The sequence below is a fragment of the Carassius auratus genome, unplaced genomic scaffold (assembly GCF_003368295.1).
Source record: "Carassius auratus strain Wakin unplaced genomic scaffold, ASM336829v1 scaf_tig00042317, whole genome shotgun sequence".
Lineage (NCBI taxonomy): Eukaryota > Metazoa > Chordata > Actinopteri > Cypriniformes > Cyprinidae > Carassius > Carassius auratus.
The window spans coordinates 1-15,000 of record NW_020526711.1 but is presented as its reverse complement, the minus strand read 5'-3'; the positions used below and the strand labels follow the sequence as shown (position 1 = coordinate 15,000).

The 15,000-nt window shown below is 36.3% G+C and overlaps 4 non-coding genes and 1 pseudogene across 4 annotated transcripts; all 5 read left to right on the top strand.

The window, feature by feature from the left end:
• The first annotated feature begins 307 nt into the window (after positions 1-307).
• On the top strand, positions 308-426 carry LOC113085800 (5S ribosomal RNA). Its single transcript, XR_003284455.1, has one exon. It is a non-coding gene; the product is annotated as a 5S ribosomal RNA (ribosomal RNA).
• A 6,502-nt stretch (positions 427-6,928) lies between these two features.
• Positions 6,929-7,047, top strand: LOC113085789 (5S ribosomal RNA). The gene has a single exon (XR_003284444.1). It is a non-coding gene; the product is annotated as a 5S ribosomal RNA (ribosomal RNA).
• A 369-nt stretch (positions 7,048-7,416) lies between these two features.
• On the top strand, positions 7,417-7,535 carry LOC113085797 (5S ribosomal RNA). Its single transcript, XR_003284452.1, has one exon. It is a non-coding gene; the product is annotated as a 5S ribosomal RNA (ribosomal RNA).
• A 6,507-nt stretch (positions 7,536-14,042) lies between these two features.
• LOC113085799 (5S ribosomal RNA) lies at positions 14,043-14,160 on the top strand. The gene has a single exon (XR_003284454.1). It is a non-coding gene; the product is annotated as a 5S ribosomal RNA (ribosomal RNA).
• A 640-nt stretch (positions 14,161-14,800) lies between these two features.
• LOC113085812 (uncharacterized) lies at positions 14,801-14,922 on the top strand (annotated as a pseudogene).
• The last annotated feature ends 78 nt before the right edge of the window (positions 14,923-15,000 follow it).

Genomic DNA, 15,000 nt, shown 5'->3' with positions numbered 1-15,000 from the left:
ATTAGCAGGTTTGGGCCTGGTTAGTACATGGATGGGAGACTGCCTGGGAATACCAGGTGCTTTAAACTTTTTGGAAAATTTCACAAATTATATAATAATTTTGCAAAAAAAAAAAAAAAAAAAAAAAAAAAAGAGTCGATGCCCAATCTCTGAATCTTAGCAGGCTTAGGTCTGGTTAGTACTTGGATGAGAGACCGGCTAGGAATACCAGGTGCTTTAAGCTTTTGGGTTTTCTTTCCTACTTATATAATGTACTGGCGATTAGATTGGCTGATCTCTAAATAGCCTTCTCTTTGCAGCAGTCTTTGCTTACGGCCATACCATCCTGGCTATACCCGATCTCGTCTGATCTCGGAAGCTAACCAGGTTTGGGCCTGGTTAGTACTTGGATGGGAGACCGCCTGGGAATATCAGGTGCTGTAAGCTTTTTGGAAAATTTTCACTTAGTATATAATAATTTTGCCAAAAAATAGAGTCAATGCCCGATTTCTGAATATTAGCAGGTTTGGGCCTGGTTAGTACATTGATGGGAGACTGCCTGGGAATACCAGGTGCTTTAAACTTTTTGGAAAATTTCATAAATTATATAATAATTTTGCCAAAAAAAAAAAGAGTCAATGCCCAATCTCTGAATCTTAGCAGGCTTAGGTCTGGTTAGTACATGGATGGGAGACTGCCTGGGAATACCAGGTGCTTTAAACTTTTTGGAAAATTTTCACTTAGTATATAATAATTTTTTTTTTTTTTTTTTCCCACTTTATTTAGATTTTTTTTTTCACATAAACAGAGTACATCACACAATTACAGATACCATTGTAATATCACATAAATGTAATCAATTCCGTCTCTTTTGTTCATAGAAAGAACCAAATAGCAAATAGAGACAGAATAAAGTTAATTCTAAGTTATAAAAAAAGGAATAATAAAAAGGAAATATACAATTATGGATCCGTCATATGATGCAACTTACGTCCAAACAGCATTCAGCATGAGAGAATAAAACAATGACATAAGTATAAACAATAAGCAAGAACAGCAACATAAACCAAAAAGTAAAAAAAAAAAAAAAAAAAAAAAAAAGGAGAGATGATGAAATAAATAAAAAAATGAGAAACCATATAAAGCTTGGTCATCCAAAGACATATTCAGGTTAATCTTGCGTGTAAGAAGATTCTTTACTGCCAGAGGGGATATAGACAGGTGTTTAAAACCATTTCACTTCCCTACACAATCTAGAAAAGGGCCCCAAATTTTATAAAAGTTGTCAGAAGACCCCTTTATTGTATGCCTAATTTTTTCTAGTTTGATAAAATGAAAGATATCATTAATCCATGAAGAATGAGTGGGAGGTGTAGGTGATTTCCAATTTATTAAAATTAGGCGTCTCGCCAGAAGAGTAACAAAAGCTACAAAATCAGTCTTATATTTGGGCATGTCAAGTGAAAGAGAAAGAGTACCAAATAGAGCTGTGACAGGCAAAGGTTGGACATAAATTCCAAGAACTTCAGATAATGTTTTAAAGATCAAAGACCAATATTTGTGTAGAGATGGACAAGACCAAAACATATGCGCAGTAGATGCAGGGGCTTGATAACAGCGATCACACATGGGATCTACCTCAGGATATATTTTAGAAAGTCTAACTTTGGTCCAGTGGCTGCGATGAAGGATTTTACACTGCATCAGACCCTGTCTGGCACAGAATGATGAGGAGTGCACACGACTTAGAATCTTTTCCCATTGTTCTTCTGGAATATTTTCTCCTATGTCTTCCTCCCACTGAGATTTAATAGATGCAAGTGAGCTTTCACGTAAGGAGCAGATTTCTTCATAAAAATGTGAGATCATACCCTTCATAACATGAATAGGTTTGAGGAAGGAGTCAATGGGAGTAACACTAGGGAGACTAGGAAACTGAGGGTGCGTGTCCCGAACAAAACTACGAACTTGCAAATATCTAAAAAAATTGTGTTTGGGCATTGCACAGTTTTCCCGTAATTGCTGGAAAGATGCAAATACATTATCTATATAAAAATCCTTAAATGTTATAATACCTAATGCCGACCACTGAGAAAAAGTCCTATCCATTAATGATGGTAAGAAAGCAAAATTTGCTGCTATAGGTGCAGAAATAGAAGAGGTTTGTAAACCAAAGTGGAGTCTGAATTGCCTCCAGATTCTCAATGTAGTTTTAACGATAATATTTTTGGTGTAGGGAGAAGATGAGCATTTAATGGGAGCATGTACTAAGGCTGCTAGCGAAGTAGGCATACATGAGGTAGCTTCCATGGTAAGCCATACAAATGAATCATGTGAAAAATCTTGATTTAACCAGTATTGCATGACCCTAAGATTTGTAGCCCAGTAATAAAACTGAAAGTTAGGTAAAGCCATTCCCCCAAGTATTTTGGGTCTCTGAAGAAAAGCCTTACGAATTCTGGGGATCTTTTTATTCCAAATAAAACCCAAAATTAGAGAATCAATTTGACGAAAAAAATGTTGAGGAAGGAAAATGGGTATGCACTGAAAATAATAAGAGAATTTTGGAAGAATATTCATTTTAACAGAGTTGATTCTTCCAGCCAAGGACAGGGGAAGCAGTGACCAGCGCTCAAAATCTTTCTCCATCTGTAGAAGCAACTTAGAAAAGTTAAATTTAAAAAGGTCTTTAAATGTATCTGTGATGCAAACTCCAAGATAGGTAAATCTATGATGAGAGATCTTAAATGGAAAATTAAGTAAAGGGTAATTTCTAGCAGCAGAGTTCAGTGGAAAAATCTCGCTCTTGCTTAGATTTAATTTATAACCAGAAATTGAACCAAAGGACTTTAAGACACCAAGTGCTGTAGGTATTGACCTATCCAAATCTGAAATGTAGAGAAGAAGGTCATCCGCATACAAAGATACCTTTTGTTCTGTACCCATTCTTTTTATGCCCATTATAGAAGAATCAGATCGCAGTGCAATAGAGAGAGGTTCAATAGCAATGGCAAAGAGTAGCGGACTCAGAGGGCATCCCTGGCGAGTGGACCGATGGAGGGGAAAATAACCTGAACGAGTATTATTGGTCCTGACAGAAGCTTGTGGGCCAGAATACAGTAACCTCACCCAAGAGATAAACTTATAACCAAAACCAAATTTTTCTAAAGTGTAAAAAAGATACCTCCACTCCACCCGGTCAAATGCTTTCTCTGCATCTAATGAAATGACAGCCTCTGGGACAACAGAAGAAGAGGGATTGTATACGATATTAAACAGTCTCCTAATATTAAAAAAAGAGTGTCTATTTTTTATAAACCCGGTCTGATCCGGGGAGATAATGGATGGTAAAATGGACTCTAAACGTATTGCCAACAACTTTGATAATATCTTAAAGTCAACATTAAGAAGACTGATCGGCCGGTAAGAAGTGCAGTGTAAGGGGTCTTTATTCTTCTTTAATATCAAAGAGATGGAAGCCTGATTAAGTGTCTGGGGGAGCTTGAGTGAATCAAATGATTCAAAATACATGTCAATCATCATGGGGGCCAATTTGTCTAGAAATTTTTTATAAAACTCTACTGGATACCCATCTGGCCCTGGACATTTACCATTTTGCATAGAGGTAATAGCTTGAGTGAGTTCTTCTATAGTGATTGGTTCTTCCAAATGGGCAGCAGAATCGACAATGGGTATGTTCAGTTTGCTAAAAAAGACATCAAAAGCAAGGGGGTTATCAGTTTGTTCAGATGTATATAGGGAAATAAAATATTCTTTAAAATGATCATTAATTAGCTGAGGGTTTGTTGTTACCCCTGATGAGGTTTGAATCTGAGGAATGAGATGCGAGGATGAATCCTGTCTTAATTGATGGGCCAGCAACTTACTTGCCTTATCACCCTCTTCATAGTATTTGTATCTAGATCTAAGCATTAAATTCTCTGCGTAGCATGATGAAAGAATGTCAAATTCTGCTTGTAGAGCAAGACGCTCCCTATATATATCTGGGGATGCAGAAACTGCATAGATATTATCTATATGGGCGATTTTCTGAATGATCTCTGATAGTTTATGCTTCCTCATTTTTTCCCTATATGCAGTGTATGAGATGATTTCCCCTCTTAAGTACACCTTCATGGTTTCCCAAAGGAGGGATGCTGAAACATCTGAAGACTTGTTTGTCAATATAAACAAATCTATCTGATTAGAAACAAATTCCACAAATTGCTCATCTGACAACAAACGGGTATTTAAACGCCACGGTGGCCGTGTGCCCTCGAGTTCCTTAATACACATCTTCATACTAACCGGGGCATGGTCTGAAATAACAATAGCGTTGTATGAGCATAACTCAACTGAAGAAATTAACCTGTTATCTATCAAAAAAAAGTCAATCCGAGTAAAAGTATGATGAACCTGAGAAAAGAAAGAGTATTCTTTCCCAGACGGGTTAAAAAAGCGCCAAGGATCAGAGACCTTAAATTCCTCCATAAAAGACTGAATCACCTTTGCAGACTTTGATGGTGTATTATGTCTAACAGAGGAACGATCAAGTTTGGGATTAATCCAGCAATTAAAATCACCTCCCAAAATAAGATGTTGAGAAGAAGTATCAGGTAGTACAGAAAATAAATGTCTAAAAAAATTATCGTTATCCCAGTTAGGCGCATAAACATTGGCGAGAATAACTGGAAAATTACTGATTTTACCTGTGACAATGACAAATCTACCATTGGGATCTGCTATGACATCAGAGCACACAAAAGGAACTGACCTGTGTATCAGAATTGCAGCACCCCTGGCTTTACCCTGAAATTTGGAGTGAAATACCTGCCCAACCCATCTTCTCCTCAACAATAGGTGGTCGTGAATTTTAAGATGTGTTTCTTGAAGATAGACAATGTGAGCTCCTAAATGTTGGAGGTGATGTAGTATCTTGCTACGCTTAACGGGATTGTTCACTCCATTACAGTTCCAACTAATAAATGTAAAACTCCTCCCACTTAGATGTTGCGTCATTTTAGGTTGTGGCATAGATGATATGGATCAAATTTTGAATGTGAAATAATTGTTTACTGTGAAACTGACAAAAATTGAGCGGACACCAAGGAAAGAGGAAGAGAAAACAAAGCGAGAAAAAAGAAAGAAAAAAAACAAAAATAAAAAAAATAAATAAAAAAAAACACATGAAAACAGCAACAAAACCCCTTTTCTCCCACCCCCCACCCACCTCAGCAGAAGCATCTCCCCAAACGAGACACATGCACTTTACCCTTTTAACACTCGGACAGCTACAATTAACTCTATGCTGCCTGGGAGAAAGTGCAATAATAATAATAAAAATAATAATAATTAAACACAAATAAATAAAAACAGAGGACTAAACTTTGTCCATAACACCAATAATGTGTGCGAACTTATGTTAAACTAACATAATTATATTAATAGGAACAACACTCGCAGGCAAGTTATCGAGCAGAGTGACAATAGCCATATTTTGGTCAGTGCACACTGTTTAAAGCCAAACTGACTACATGATATTTACCTCAGGTATTAGCAGGTAAGACAGTTTTTTTTATAAAGTCCGATGCGGCGGCCGGGTCCTCAAACTTGTGTACAGCACCATTGGAGAGAGTGATCCGCAGCACAGCTGGAAACAGAAGGCCAAACTTAACCCCGGGGCATGAGTGAAGGAGACGTTTTGAATCCTTGAAAGCAGCTCGTTTCTTCACAACAGCAGTTGTATAGTCCGCAAAGACAGATATCTTATTTCCATCATGCATCAGAGGAGATAGCTGCGCGGCGCGTCGTAGAATCTCATCACGGGCTTGAAAGTAGTGGACTCTAATGACAAGGGGACGGGGGGGCTCCCCCTTCCTTGGCCTCTCACGCAGTGTACGATGTGCCCTGTCAAGTAGAGGTTTCTCCTGAAGATGCAGCAAGCTCTGCAAAAGCTGAGAGACGAAGTCAGCTGGATGCGAACCCTCAACTCCCTCTGGTAATCCGACGAGGCGAATATTGTTCCTTCTGGATCTTCCCTCCAGATCTTCACATTTGGCATCCAGTTGTACCACCTGTTTTTGAAGCGTGGATATGACTGATTGCATTTCAGTTATGCGATCACTGTGATCAGATGCCGAACGTTCCAGTTCTCTAATAGTGTCAGCGTTAGCGTCAACTTTTTGCTGCAAAGGGCCTAGCCAGTCTTTAACTTCTTGTCTAACTGTGACGATCTCTGACCGCAGATCCGATGACAATAAGTCAATTTTCTGGCAAATATCATTTTTGACTGACTCCAACATGCCCTGAATGACAGTTATGTTTGCAGATGAACTGTCTGTAAACTTGATGTTTGCCGAGGCCTCATCAGAATCCTCCGGCGAGTGTGCAGTTTTGCCGCGGCCGCTCTTACCCGCGTCGGTTTTCGCTCGAGAAGACGACATATTCGTGACTTACAGTCAATGCGAGTGATTCTTCTAATGTTAGTAAACTATTTTTACAACTTGTATAAAGAAATTATACAAAACTGTGCAAATAAATGAGTAAATGGAACACTTTCTCTCAGAGCAGCGGGGAAACACGTCTTACATCCTTGCTAGAAACAGCGCCCCCCCAGTATATAATAATTTTGCCAAAAAATAGATTCAATGCCCGATTTCTGAATATTAGCAGGTTTGGGCCTGGTTAGTACATGGATGGGACACTGCCTGGGAATACCAGGTGCTTTAAACTTTTTGGAAAATTTCACAAATTATATAATAATTTTGCAAAAAAAAGTCAATGCCCAATCTCTGAATCTTAGCAGGCTTAGGTCTGGTTAGTACTTGGATGAGAGACCGGCTAGGAATACCAGGTGCTTTAAGCTTTTGGGTTTTCTTTCCTACTTATATAATGTACTGGCGATTAGATTGGCTGATCTCTAAATAGCCTTCTCTTTGCGGCAGTCTTCGCTTACGGCCATACCAACCTTGCTATGCCCGATCTCGTCTGATCTCGGAAGCTAAGCAGGTTTGGGCCTGGTTAGTACTTGGATGGGAGACCGCCTGGGAATACCAGGTGCTGTAAGCTTTTTGGAAATTTTTCAGTTAGTATATAATAATTTTGCCAAAAAATAGAGTCAATGCCCGATTTCTGAATATTAGCAGGTTTGGGCCTGGTTAGTACATGGATGGGAGACTGCCTGGGAATACCAGGTGCTTTAAACTTTTTGGAAAATTTCACAAATTATATAATAGTTTTGCAAAAAAAAAAAAAAAAAAAAAGAGTCGATGCCCAATCTCTGAATCTTAGCAGGCTTAGGTCTGGTTAGTACTTGGATGAGAGACCGGCTAGGAATGCCAGGTGCTTTAAGCTTTTGGGTTTTCTTTCCTACTCATATAATGTACTGGCGATTAGATTGGCTGATCTCTAAATAGCCCTCTCTTTGTGGCAGTCTTCGCTTACGGCCATACCAACCTGGCTATGCCTGATCTCGTCTGATCTCGGAAGCTAAGCAGGTTTGGGCCTGGTTAGTACTTGGATGGGAGACCGCCTTGGAATACCAGGTGCTGTAAGCTTTTTGGAAATTTTTCAGTTAGTATATAATAATTTTGCCAAAAAATAGAGTCAATGCAGGTCTCTGAATATTAGCAGGTTTGGGTCTGGTTAGTACATGGATGGGAGACTGCCTGGGAATACCAGGTGCTTTAAACGTTTTGGAAAATTTTCACTTAGTATATAATAATTTTGCAAAAAAAAAAAAAAAAAAAAGAGTCAATGCCCAATCTCTGAATCTTAGCAGGCTTAGGTCTGGTTAGTACTTGGATGAGAGACTGGCTAGGAATACCAGGTGCTTTAAGCTTTTGGGTTTTCTTTCCTACTTATATAATGTACTGGCGATTAGATTGGCTGATCTCTAAATAGCCCTCTCTTTGCGGCAGTCTTAGCTTACGGCCATACCACCCTGAGCACCTGTGATTGTTGGTACATTCCAGGAAGTAAGAGGTGGCAGTAGGGAGAGAAAGGCTCTCCCATGTGTTTGTTTTTGGTTTGTCTTATATTATATTGTATTTAGTTAAATATTTATTTTTTCTTGGTTTGTTTAATTATTTTTTAGGGCCCTGAGCAGAATTTACTGCTTAGGGCCAAAGGAGCTTTAAAGCTCTTAAAGTTTTGATTATGGAGGAACAACATGGCAATGGCAAAGACATGGCTGAGGAAAAAAGCAACAGTAAAGAACTTCAAAAAGATACTGGAGAAAGAATAAAGCAAAGGAAATCAACAAAGACAAGTGAGGTGAGAAGACAAAGGAATGAGATGGAAGATAATGAACAACAAAAACATTACTCAAAGGAGGCCACAGTGATTGTTAATGCTACAGAAATAAGAGATCGAAGGGTGGAGGATGTGATTAAGGCGGTGATTGAAAAAGTTGGACTGAGTAAAGTGTTAGCGGTAAGACCAAGATTAAATAATGAGTATGAGGTAACCGTAACGGATGAAGAAGCATGTGAAGTTTTAAAGGAAGGACTAACAGTAAAAGGAATTGTGTGTGAAGTGAGGAATCTTCAAGAAAGAGAGTGTGTTGTTTCATTCATGCACTTACCAGCTTATATAACAGATGAAGAAATAATGGCAAAATTGCAAACATGGGGAGTTAAAGTTACATCTGCAATAAGAAGAAGGTACTATCCAGACACTACAATTACAGATGGAACAAGATATGTCCGTGTGAAATTCCCTAAGGAGGTGTTATCACTGCCTTACAGCACGAGATTTGATACTGCAGAGGGAGTGCAATATTTTAGGATCATACATGATCGTCAAATGAAGATCTGTAGATTGTGTATGAAACCGGGACACATTTTGAAGGACTGTCCAGACTTTTCCTGTCGAGATTGTGGAGAAAAGGGACATTTTTCGAGGGAATGTGATGCTGTAAGATGCCCGGAGTGTCGTAAAGTACTGGTGAAATGTGAATGCTGGATAGAGGAGGATGCTGAAACGGATAAAGACTATGAGCAAGTGGATGAAATGGAGAAATCACAGGATGTGGACGACGCAAAGGAGGATGAACAAACAGAACAGACTGAGGAAGAAGATGAGAATCAAATAGGAGAAGATGCAGAGGAAGAACAGAAGTACTGTGAAATGGAAAAAGAGCAAGAAGAAGAAGGACATGGAATACAAACGGAAATCTTGAAACAAACAAGAGAGGAGGAAAAGGAAAGGCAGGAAATGCAAATGATAGAGAAAGCAACGCTAGGGAGAAAAGAAGACAACAAAAATGACTGGGAAAAGGTTACAATAACAAGAAGAAGACAACTAAAGGTAAAACCAAATTTAGAGAATGTACAAAACAGACATATAATTAAAAAAAAAGAACTGAAAGAGAAAGTATTTAAAAAAAGAGACTATGGTGAAAATAGTTTTGAGGTATTAATGCAGCTGGGAAAAGTTGATGAATGTTCAGAATAATATGTACTTTGCTATGTATTATGTTCTTGAAAATTGCAACACTTAATGTAAGAGGGTTACTAGAAAAAGGGAAATTTGAAAAGTTGAAACTTTTGTGTAGTAGTTCAAATGTTTTAGTGGTTCAAGAAACAAATTGGAGGGATGAAGTAATGGAAAGTTTTAAAAAAAATGGAAAGGTGATATATTTTATAGTAATGGTGATGGAGGCTAGGTAGGGGAGTAGCATTTTTAATTAAAAAGGGCGTGTGTGAAAAAGCACAAGTGGTTTATGATGATAAGCAAGGAAAGTGTTTGATAGTGAAAATGATGGAGGGGGAGACAGATATAGTTCTGTGTAATATTCATGCTCCTGTGGTAGAAAAAGAAAAGGTGTTATTTTTTAAGAAACTAAAAGATATTATTGTGAAATGGGAGAATATTTTAATTATGGGGGATTTTAACACTACGTTTAGTAAGATGGATATTGCAGATGGGATGGTTTTTTAAATCTGATAGTGGAAGGAAGGAATTAAAAAGTCTAATGGAAGAAAATAACTTTGTGGACGTTTGGAGAGAAAGAAACGAGGGGATACGAGAATTCTCAAGGCAACAGGCGTTGAAGAATTTTATATGCAAGAAGTAGAATAGATTTCTTGATAAGTAAAAGGGAAATGTTGAAGATAATAGATACTATATATTACAAGGAAACCAATGTTAAGTGATCATAAAGTTGTATGTATACAAGTTGATATGAATAATTTTAAAGAGGGCCGGGAATATGGATGTTAAACACTGAGATTTTAAAAGATGAGAATTTTAAGGAACAAATAGAGGTATTAATAAAAAAGGAAAAAGGAAATCAGATGTATAAGGATGAAAAGAGAATTTGGTGGATAATTTAAAATATGACATTGGAAAATGTGCAAGAGAACATAGTAAAATAATACAGAAAATTAAAAAAAGAAAAGAAAAAGAAATAAGAATAGAATTAAGAGATGAGCTAAGTAAGGAGGTTGTCAATTTACAGAAAACCGTAATGTTGGAGGAAAAAATAAAGGATATAGAGACAAAAAATATAAAGGAGCAATGATAAGAAGTAAGCAAATACTTAGTGGAAGGTGAAAAATGTACAAGGTTCTTTTTTAATATGGAAAAAACAGACAGAGAGCAGGAATGATTAAAGAATTAATAGGAAAAGGAGGAGGAAAGGTAAAAGAAAAAGAAGAAGTTTTAAAAGAAATAAAAGATTATTATGAAAATTTGTTTAAAAGGGAAGGAGTGGGTAGAGAAGAAATTGAATTTCTGGTAGGGGAAAATCAAAATAAAGATAGATAATGGTGATAAAAAATTATGTGAAAGGGGAATTGGAAAGAAGAAATAGATGAAGCAATCATGCAGCTAAATAATGGTAAAAGTCCAGGAAAGATGGTCTTCCAAGTGAATTTTATAAGGTTTTTAGAAATGTAATGACACCAATTTTAAAAGATGTGTATGACGAAATTTTTAAAAAGGAAGAAACCAGTTATTTTTATGGGGATAGGATTAGTAAAATTAATTTATAAACGAAAAGGGACATTGCAGATCTTAAAAATTATAGACCAATAACTATGTTAAATACAGATTTTAAAATATTATCAAAGATTTTAGCTAACAGATTGAAGAAAATTTTACCAAATATAATACAGACAAATCAGGCATATGCAATACCAGGAAGAGATATTACAGATACTATTAGTAGTATAAGAGATGTTGTAAGTTACATGATCTCTGAAAAAAAAAGTGGATATGTAATAAGTCTTGATTTAGAAAGGCCTTTGACCGTGTTGAACATGAGTATTTGTTTAGAATTTTACAACAGTTTGGTTTTGGTGAAAATTTTATTAAGTGGTTCAAGATTTTATATAAAGATTCTAAAGTCAAGTAAAGTGCAATGGTTTTTTAACAGAGACCTTTTATTTAACTAGATCTATTAGACAAGGTTGTCCATTATCAGCTTTACTGTACAGTTTAGTGGCAGAGGCATTAGGGTTGGCAATAATGGAAGAGAAAGAAATTAGAGGAATAGACACAGAAGAAAACAGAGAGTTGCAGAAAGTATATCAATATGCAAGATGATACGACTATAATAGTGCAAGATGTGGCTAGTGTAGTTAAAGCAATGGACATAATAGAAAAATACTGTAAAGGTTCTGGAGCTAAGATAAATCAACAAAAAACGGTTATTATGAGTATAGGAAAAATTGAAAAAATTCAAAAAATGTATCCATTTAAAGAAGAAGAGAGCTTGAAGATTTTGGGTGTGAGGATTGGGAAAAATGAGAAAATGGTGAGAGATTTGATGTGGATGAAGTGGTGGGTGAAATGGAAAGAGTGTTAAATTATTGGAAACAAGGGAATTAACTTTAAGAGGGAAGGTTTTGGTTATAAATGCATTAATGATGGCAAAAATGTGGTATGTTTTGGTGTGATACCCATGCCTATGGGAATTAGTAAAAGATTAAAAAAAGATGTTTTTAAATTTTCTGGGGCTCTAAGCCATCAAGGATTTCTTATAATACACTAATAGGGCCATAGAAGAAGGTGGGTTAGGGCTGCAAGATCCAGAATTAAAAAAAAAGAGCTTTAGAGTTAAAACTGTGAAAACTTTTTTAAATGAAGAGAATAAAGCTGAATGGAAAATACTTATGAGAATGTTTTTAATAAATGCGGACATATGAAAATAGGACCTGATATTCTGTGGATGAAATTAAAACCTAAATTGATAACAGGAATCCCGGAGTTTTATAAAGAAGTTTTAGAAGCATGGGCAGAATTTTTACCAAATGTATGTATTAAACCTATTAGGAGATTGGAGTTTTTAACACAGCCTCTGTTTCTGAATGAGAATGTTGTATATAGAGGAAAAGAATTATTTTTTAAACATTGGATTAATGCTGGATTTAAAACAATAAGGGATGTTTTGTATGAAGTGAGGGAAGGTTTTTTACCTTTGCAAGCAATTTATGATGAAGTGAAAAATACTGAAAATCATGTTAATAAGAATGTTTTAAAAAAGCAATATGATAAAATAAAGGAGGCAATTCCAAAGGAATGGTTAGTAAACATAGAAAAACAAGGACAAGACAGTGAAGATGATAAAATGAAGGTTTCTTAAAAGCAAAAGGAGAAAGGGAGCCTTTTCATGTGAGTCATCTTAGGACTTTTTATGTTTTGTTTAGAAATAGTGTTTTTAAGGAACCAGCTGGGAATACATTTTGGAAAAATGTTTTTATAAACCTTGAGGAAGAAGTTCTGTGGAGAAATTTGAGAAAATGGCATATTGATGTTAAAATGGAGAACCTGGATTTTTATATAAGGCATAATATAATCTTTTCTGAAGAGAAGTTGTATAAATGTGGAATGACTGGGGATGCATTGTGTAAAGTCTGTTGTGAAAAAACTGAAGGAATTGTGCACATGTTTTTATCATGTAAAGAACTGATCTTTTTCAGAGACAAATTAAAAATGTGATTAAGAGTTTGTTAGGAGAAAAAATGGATGATAGAAGAGAGGAGTTGGAATTGTATATTTTTATTTGGAATGAATGAGAAATCTGATAATCAAAATGTTATAAATTTGTTTTTAATTGTAGCTAGATATGCAATATGGTGTAGGAGAAATATAGCAAGAGACAAAAAACAAAAAAATGGGATTATGGATTTATTTTAAGAAAAAACTGGAAGATTATATACGAACACTAGAAAGTTATTTTAAAGCAGAAGGTACAATTTATGTATTTGATAAACTATTCTAAATAACAATCCTTATGTTTTGAAAACACAGAATGGACTGGAAATAAATTTGTAGTTTTTTTTTTTTTTTTTTTTTAGGTGAAAAGGATTATGTTTGCTTAGAAACTTTAATGTAACCTTAATTGAGATGTTTGCATTTATTTTGTAAAAGAGAGGTTTCTATAACAAGAATGATTTAAATGTGAAATATTTTATGTATTTTTTCTTTGTACTGAAATATTTTTAATAAAAAAAAAAAAAAATGCCCGATCTCGTCTGATCTCGGAAGCTTAAGCAGGTTTGGGCCTGGTTAGTACTTGGATGGGAGACCGCCTGGGAATACCAGGTGCTGTAAGCTTTTTGGAAAATTTTCACTTAGTATATAATAATTTGCCAAAAAATAGAGCAATGCCGGTCTCTGAATATTAGCAGGTTTGGGTCTGGTTAGTACATGGATGGGAGACTGCTTAGGAAATACCAGAGTGCTTTAAAACTTTTTGGAAAATTTTCACTTAGTATATAATAATTTTGCCAAAAAATAGAGTCAAGGCCCGATTTCTGGAATATTAGCAGGTTTGGCCTGGTTAGTACATGGATGGGAGACTGCCTGGGAATACCAGGTGCTTTAAATTTTTGGAAAATTTCACAAATTATATAATAATTTTGCAAAAAAAAAAAAAAAGAGTCAATGCCCAATCTCTGAATCTTAGCAGGCTGAGGTCTGGTTAGTACTTGGGATGAGAGACCGGCTAGGAATACCAGGTGCTTTAAGCTTTTGGGTTTTCTTTCCTACTCATATAATGTACTGGCGATTAGATTGGCTGATCTCTAAATAGCCCTCTCTTTGCGGCAGTCTTCGCTTACGGCCATACCAACCTGGCTATGCCTGATCTCGTCTGATCTCAGAAGCTAAGCAGGTTTGGGCCGGTTAGTACTTGGATGGGAGACCACCTGGGAATACCAGGTGCTGTAAGCTTTTTGGAAATTTTTCACTTAGTATATAATAATTTTGCCAAAAAATAGAGGTCAATGCAGGTCTCTGAATATTAGCAGGTTTGGGTCTGGTTAGTACATGGATGGGAGACTGCCTGGGGAATACCAGGTGCTTTAACGTTTTGGAGAAATTTTCACTTAGTATATAATAATTTTGCCAAAAAATAGAGTCAAATGCCCGATTTCTGAATATTAGCAGGTTTGGGCCTGGTTAGTACATGGATGGGGACTGCCTGGGAATACCAGGTGCTTTAAAACTTTTTGGAGAAAATTTCACAAATTATATAATAATTTTGCAAAAAAAATAGAGTCAAGGCCGATTTCTGAATATTAGCAGGTTTGGGCCTGGTTAGTACATGGATAGGAGAGCTGCCTTAGGAATACCAGGTGCTTTAAACTTTTTGGGGAAAATTTCAACAAATTATATAATAATTTTGCAAAAAAAAAAGAGTCAATGCCCAATCTCTGAATCTTAGCAGGCTTAGGTCTGGTTAGTACTTGGATGAGAGAGCCGGCTAGGAATACCAGGTGCTTAAGCTTTTGGGTTTTCTTTCCAACTTATATAATGTACTGGCGATTAGATTGGCTGATCTCTAAAAAGCCCTTTCTTTGTGGCACTCTTCGCTTACGGCCACACCCAACCTGGCTATGCCCGATCTCGTCTGATCTCGGAAGCTAAGCAGGTTTGGGCCTGTTTAGTACTTTGGATGGGATGACCGCCTGGGAATACCAGGTGCTGTAAGCTTTTTGGACAATTTTTCACTTAGATATATAATAATTTTGCCAAAAAATAGAGTCAATGCCGGTCTCTGAATATTAGCAG